Here is a 6416-nt window from a genome sequence, read left to right on the forward strand (position 1 = left end):
GAATGCTGGTCTGTGTATGTCTGCGCGCGCGCACACACACACACACACACACACACACATTAAGAAAACAGTGTTCGCCCTGAAATTCCCACAATTTTGGACCCACAATTTGTGTTTGTTGATAAACATTCAGAACTGATTCTTGTTTTATTTTCCCCAAAGCAAACAAACGAACAGCATTTGGTCAGTGCAGATGGCACAAATATACAATCAATTCTCTAGTGTGTGTGCGTGCATGCATGTGCGTGTGTGTATTTCTGTATGGAGTGTATGGAGCCTATGTGTATAGGAAAATATGATATATAGAGAAAGAGTCCAGTGTTTGTTTGTACTTGGAGTTTCTACTTAAGAGAATCTTGCAATTTGCACATGAAGAGGAGGGAGTTATGTTGAAAGCCTGTTTTGAAATAGCCTTGTTCTGAAATGACCCATACTGTACACCAATGAACCCAAAAGTATGGGAAACATTTTGAACTTCAGTCTGTTATTTTGTAACCAGCACTTGTCAATAGTGCTTATTTTTTGCTTTGAAATCAAGAGACATACAAGCAGTTGGATTGAATTGGCTTTTTAGTTTGTAGTTAATTAGAAACGTTCCACTCGGATGCCTGCGGGAAAAATACAGACAATTTATAATCTTTTGGAATCCATGTAGCTCTGGAATCGGACAATCTGTGGGGCGTTTCTCTTCACCCCTCCTTTCATATAACTTGGCTTGAACAAGACAAGACCACAAACTGCAACAAGGATTTCAGGGTTCCATTCTGAACATGGTCTGTGTTGAAATCCCATCTTTCTCTAGTGATTGCCTCAACAGGTGTACTAGCCTGGCTGGCCCAAACATACAGTAAAATCCTTGTTAATTTGACTTTGAGAGTGTACAAATGTAACCAAATGGACAAATGGGTCCATTTGGTTACATCTGTACTCTCTCGCTTACAAATGGATAAATTAACACTGAGGATTTTGCTGTGAATGAAGCTCTACAAGCATCCAAAAGGACTTTTATAGGGGATGCGGTTTTGGTCGGATGTGAGGCGGCGTGTCTGAAAAGTACCTCTGAAGGCTATTTCAACAATGCTAGGAATGTAATTAAAAGGAAGAATGGATTACAGAAAGGAAAATAGGAACGCAACAGCATTTGGGCTTTAGTATGTACTGTATGTAGAGGTTTTGGACAGTGTTGTTGGTGACAGAGACGGGGGCATGGCTTTCAGCAAGCACACCTGTTGAGCTTCGTAATTGGTCTAATTTAGCCTAATTGGTGATTATTTAGAGGGCAGAGTGGTTTAATTTTGGTAGAAGTGTTAGTCGACTAACGTTTAGAAGTGATATAGTATCAGGCGTACTTAGGAGCAGTGAGAGTAAACTGATATAATGCGATCTGTAGCTGGAGGTGATGCGAGGATAGCAGATAGAGTGATGGTAGGTGGTGGCGAGCTTAAATGGACGGATGGAAGGACGGACGGACGGATGAATGGATGGCAGATGGATGGTGGTGTTGGGTGAATGAGTACACCCATATAAGGTTTGAAAATGCTTTATTTTTTTATGATAAAACAGGGTTTCTCATCGTTTCGTCCCTTTCCTATACTTTGAATTAGAAATAGAAGTAGGACTCTGTGTTGTTAGTGTGTGTATGTGTGAGTGAGTGTATGTGTCTGTGTAAATAGTAATGTTTGCTTGACAGTGTGTATTTCTCGTGTATGTGTGTATGTATGTCAATTTTATTTTGTACTGACCTCCCTTCAACACAACAGATGGCAGAATCACAGCGTTATCTAGTTATCTAAACAAACACATCAGACATTCAGACTTGACATCCAAAGTTTGGGGTCAGTTAAAAAAAACAGACATACGGTAGAACCAAAGCCAAATGACGCCTTGGCTACTTCAGAAAGCAATAGTACCAAGACTTTGAGGTACCCTGCATGATACAGTATACACATACACACTTAATCATTCCAATCACGCGCTCTGCAATAACCATTAATAAACCATTAGTATTAGAACCAAAAAGAGATTTACATGTACTGTAGTTGAACACACACACTCGTTTCAGCCCTTCAGAGTACATGGTCTTGTCATAGGTCTGAAACCATTACCTCCAGGAGCTCATACAAGTCCCCTATATACACAGAGAGACAAACGCACATGCACACACAAAAGCTCCTTTATGCCATTTATAACAAATTACATCTTAATCGTTACAGTTGCCAGGCTGATTGCCAGTTCTTTCAGGGAAGTGTTTCGTATATGCAGTAAACTGATCATGTCCCCAAAACCCCCTCTGACAAGATGGTCAGGGTTATAAACGTTGTTGCAGTGTTTTGGGTGTTTCGCGTTTATATAACAGAAGTCTGTATGGCTGAGCAGGAATGTACCGGATAGTCGTTCCGTGTTGGGAATGGATATGATCAAATGCACCTGACATAATAGCAAATGTTTTGACTCTGCCCAGGTCTGCCTCGTTGCCACGTCTCCCGTAGTGACCTCGTTAACTTCGTTTCAGGTACCCAATCATAGCCAGCCAGCCTCACAAGCCCCACCATTCAGGGGGCATAGCAATCAATTTACAGAACCCTCTGCAACCGTTAGCTACCTTTCAATACAGCCTGGCCTGGACATGCCCCCTACACACACACACACACACACACACACACACACACACACACACACACACACACACACACACACACACACACACACACACACACACACACACACACACACACACACACACACACACAGACACACACACACCACTAAACATCATCCTTTAATATTTTTCACCACATGCACAGTAATAACACAATCAAATAAGCCACAGCATTTGTATTCTGTTGGAATTGCATGCTTGATGAGAGATTTATAAAAAGCATTCTGAAATATACAGAATATCCACATCGTTTTGAGTGTGAAACGTCACATCATGGTAGATTCATGCAGGTTCCACGTTTTTTTTGAAAGGTTTGATGTCTTTCTATTTTTGTTTTGACTTTTCCAAAATAATCCCAGGTAGTCTCAGTTTGACCTTTGACCCCTTTGAAATGTACCACAATGTGCAATACTTATTTGTTGTATTTCCCCTTTGCTGTGCCAAGTGTATGTAGCATAATAGTCCTACTCCAGTGTCCCTCGCCCTTGTTAATAACCCATATATGTGTATGTTTATATGTGCAAATCTCTGTAAAGCTCAATTTATACTTAGTCTCATGATGGTGTGGCTCGCTGAATACATAGTATGAAAATCGGTTATTTTCGGTGAGCTACACTATGCATTGTGTAAGTATAAATTGGTCTTCAGACAGAGTGGGGATGTTTTGAGCAAAAAACAATGGAACGATGGCTCATATCTTCCCATTTGTCTTTGCAGCGTAACTCATCCCTTTGTGTGTCTACAGTATGTACCACATGTGCCACAATGTTGCGTCTTTGTGTGTGTTAACCTTTTTGTGCACCAGAGTGTTTGAGCGTGTGTGTGTGTGTGTGTGTGTGTGTGTGTGTGTGTGTGTGTGTGTGTGTGTGTGTGTGTAATCAAGTGTTTTCTCCTTTATGGTCTGTGAGATCATGAGCCCTGACCCTCTGCGGTTCTCGGTGAAACCCACAGATAAAGAAAAGAAACCTCATTCTCAATGGGGACCACTTTTTGTACAAAATAAAACCCAACCAACAGAGATGCACATGTAAGTAGACGTTCAAAAGACTTGATCATGTTTCAGCACTTTGTAATCCTAGGACGGGGTCAGTCTCACCCCTCTTTCTCAGACTACCACCTGTCCTGGGTGTAACATTCATTCAATACAGACAGAGCGAATGACGTAAGAGCGAAGGGAGTGAATATGAGTGGAAAAAAGAAAGAGATGAGTCGAGGTTTGATTCTTTTGCACATGGCTTTGCTGTAACCTTGCGTTTAATCTGTCTGTGCTCCATCTCGCTTGGCGCCCGGCGTGTTCTTGGGTCCAACGAGCCGAGGTGCTGGGTAGTTCCTTGGTTCCTTTCTGCTGGGAAAACCGTTTCTCGTGGAACGCATCCCTTCTTTGTGTTATAGTTCCGGATTGGTTTGGAACCTTTTCCGCCCCCAATGCTGACCCAAACCAGGCCACGCTGCACTGTGCCATGCCGTCCCGTTAAATTAGCTTCTTTCAAGATTTTGTTCTTTTGTCAGTTCTGACAACTAGCGGACATGCTCGTAAGCAGGCCAGCACAGCTCAGCTTGGTTCGGTTCTGCCGTGTGAAAAGGGTGCTCGCAAATGTTTGCTTTCTTTTCATTATCTTTGGCACAGGAGCTTTTCTTTTCTGTTTTTGGTTCCCTTTGTAGCACTCAATATAATGTCAGGGGACTTAAAACTATGTAGAGAATGTTGTTGAGTTTTTGTGACAAGCTTTCTCATTGGAGGAACACAGCTGATGTTGTCTTTTAATTGGCTTCTTTTCTTGCACAAAATGACAAATAAAATGAATGTTGGTGTGCGAGCTTTGACTTTTCGATCCGAAAAAAAGGCATGTGTGTACTTTGTTTCTTGATGTTTGTATTTTCATTTTGCAAAAAAAGAGATGTTTTTTGGCACTTTTGTTGTGTTTTGAAACTGAACAGAATTTGATCAGGATTCCTTTTATCTTTTATTTCTTTTTTGTTATTGGTTCAAACTTGACTGTTGTTGTTTGACGTCTTGTCAACGTCCATAGCGCTGGATCACCAACTCAGGCAGAAAGAAAACAAAACAAAACAAAAATAAAATAGAAAAAAAAAAAAAACTTCTAGAGGCCCACTTAACAATGTAGTGTCACCCAATAAAATTTACATTAGTGGGCTGTTTGATATGGGTTATGCGATATGTAAATTTATTACATATAATTTGATATGATTAACAACCATCATAATTGATAATGAACTATCTATATTATTATTATTATTATTATATACATAATGTATTACGCTGGAGATGACTAGAAGGATTCTTCAGTATATTGAACGTTGTTTTTTGGTCTGCCATTCTGTACAAGGCAACGAAACACTTGGATCAGTGAGGAACAGGCTCTTCTGTTTGTGACCTCTCTGACCCCGCCTACTGCCACGGAGGGGGTGGAGCTTTATGTGTCAACTGTGAATCAGTTGAATCTGCCCCCTGTTCTGTTCTGTTCTGTTCTGATCTGAACACTCAGCCCTGAGGCCCATGGCCTGTCTGTCTACAACTTTCTGCCAGCCTGTGACACCAAGTACCGAACTTTTAAGACTTGTTGGGTCGCAAGACAGTGGCAGAGAAGCCGGACAGTAGGACAGACAAGGAAGGACAAACTTGCTTGCAGGGGGCTGGAGCAGTTCCCAGCCAACTTGTTTGTACTATATTGTACTCACCAAGTCCCTGTGTCTCATCACCCCCCGCCCTCTATAGCAAATGGAGAAACCCTATCGGTGTATGTATTTGACATCTGTACAAATGCACCTCTTTGAAAAAGAAAATGAAACCTTGACATATCTGCAAGAAAATTGAGTTTTTATTTGGAATGGGTCACCAGAACATGCTCTCAACAAAGTACTCACAACATAACACCACATTTACAGTACTGTATGTACTGTGTGGCACACACTCACTCTGAAGTTCTCAATTTGTATTTTTTGCAGTGTTGCAAAATGTGCAAACAAAAGAGCCCTCTAGTGCAGGAGCGATGTCACGACATCACTACAGCTAAAAGTGAATAGGCTCTGCATCACTGTAGTCCCAGGTTTACAGCATACCCGTTTCCTGTTCTAGTTCATATTCTGATAGCTTTGTTTGATTGAACAGAAGACCTTCATATGTGTTTCCGGTTCAGATCTGCTGCCAAACCATTCAAACAAAGCGATAGGAAAATAAACTGGAACAGAAATGGGTTGCCCTATGCCACCTTTTGGAAATCCGGGACTACAGTGTTGGGCAGTAGATTTAGCTATAAATAGCCAAACTACTAGCTTAACTGCATTTCCCAGTAGCTTGTGGGTAGCTTCACTACTTTCAGAATGATTTCAAGTAGTTTTTTTCCCCCACCATCTTCAGCATCACTACATTTTCTGTGGCACATCAACATAAATAGCACAAAAGATGAGTTTTGAGTGCAGTTAGTCCATCACATCAATGAGAGAATTCTCCAACTTTATCAATGTGTCTTCTCTCATTTAAAGGGATAGTTCACCCTAAAGATGACTTATTTTCTATCAATTACACACCCCATGAAGCCCTGAATTCATGGATATTTTTTTTGTTTTTGTCGCATTCCTAAGCCAATAATTTGATGACCGGTGGAAAGATGCAGTAGGAGACACTTTGAGTCTCTACCGAAGACATTCACCGGTCATCAAATTATTGGCTTAGGAATGCGACAAAAAAAGTCTCCATGAATTCAAGTCTCCATGAGGTGTGTAATTGATTAAAAAA

Source organism: Gymnoscopelus microlampas (assembly GCF_963454915.1).
Source record: "Gymnoscopelus microlampas genome assembly, chromosome: 15".
NCBI lineage: Eukaryota > Metazoa > Chordata > Actinopteri > Myctophiformes > Myctophidae > Gymnoscopelus > Gymnoscopelus microlampas.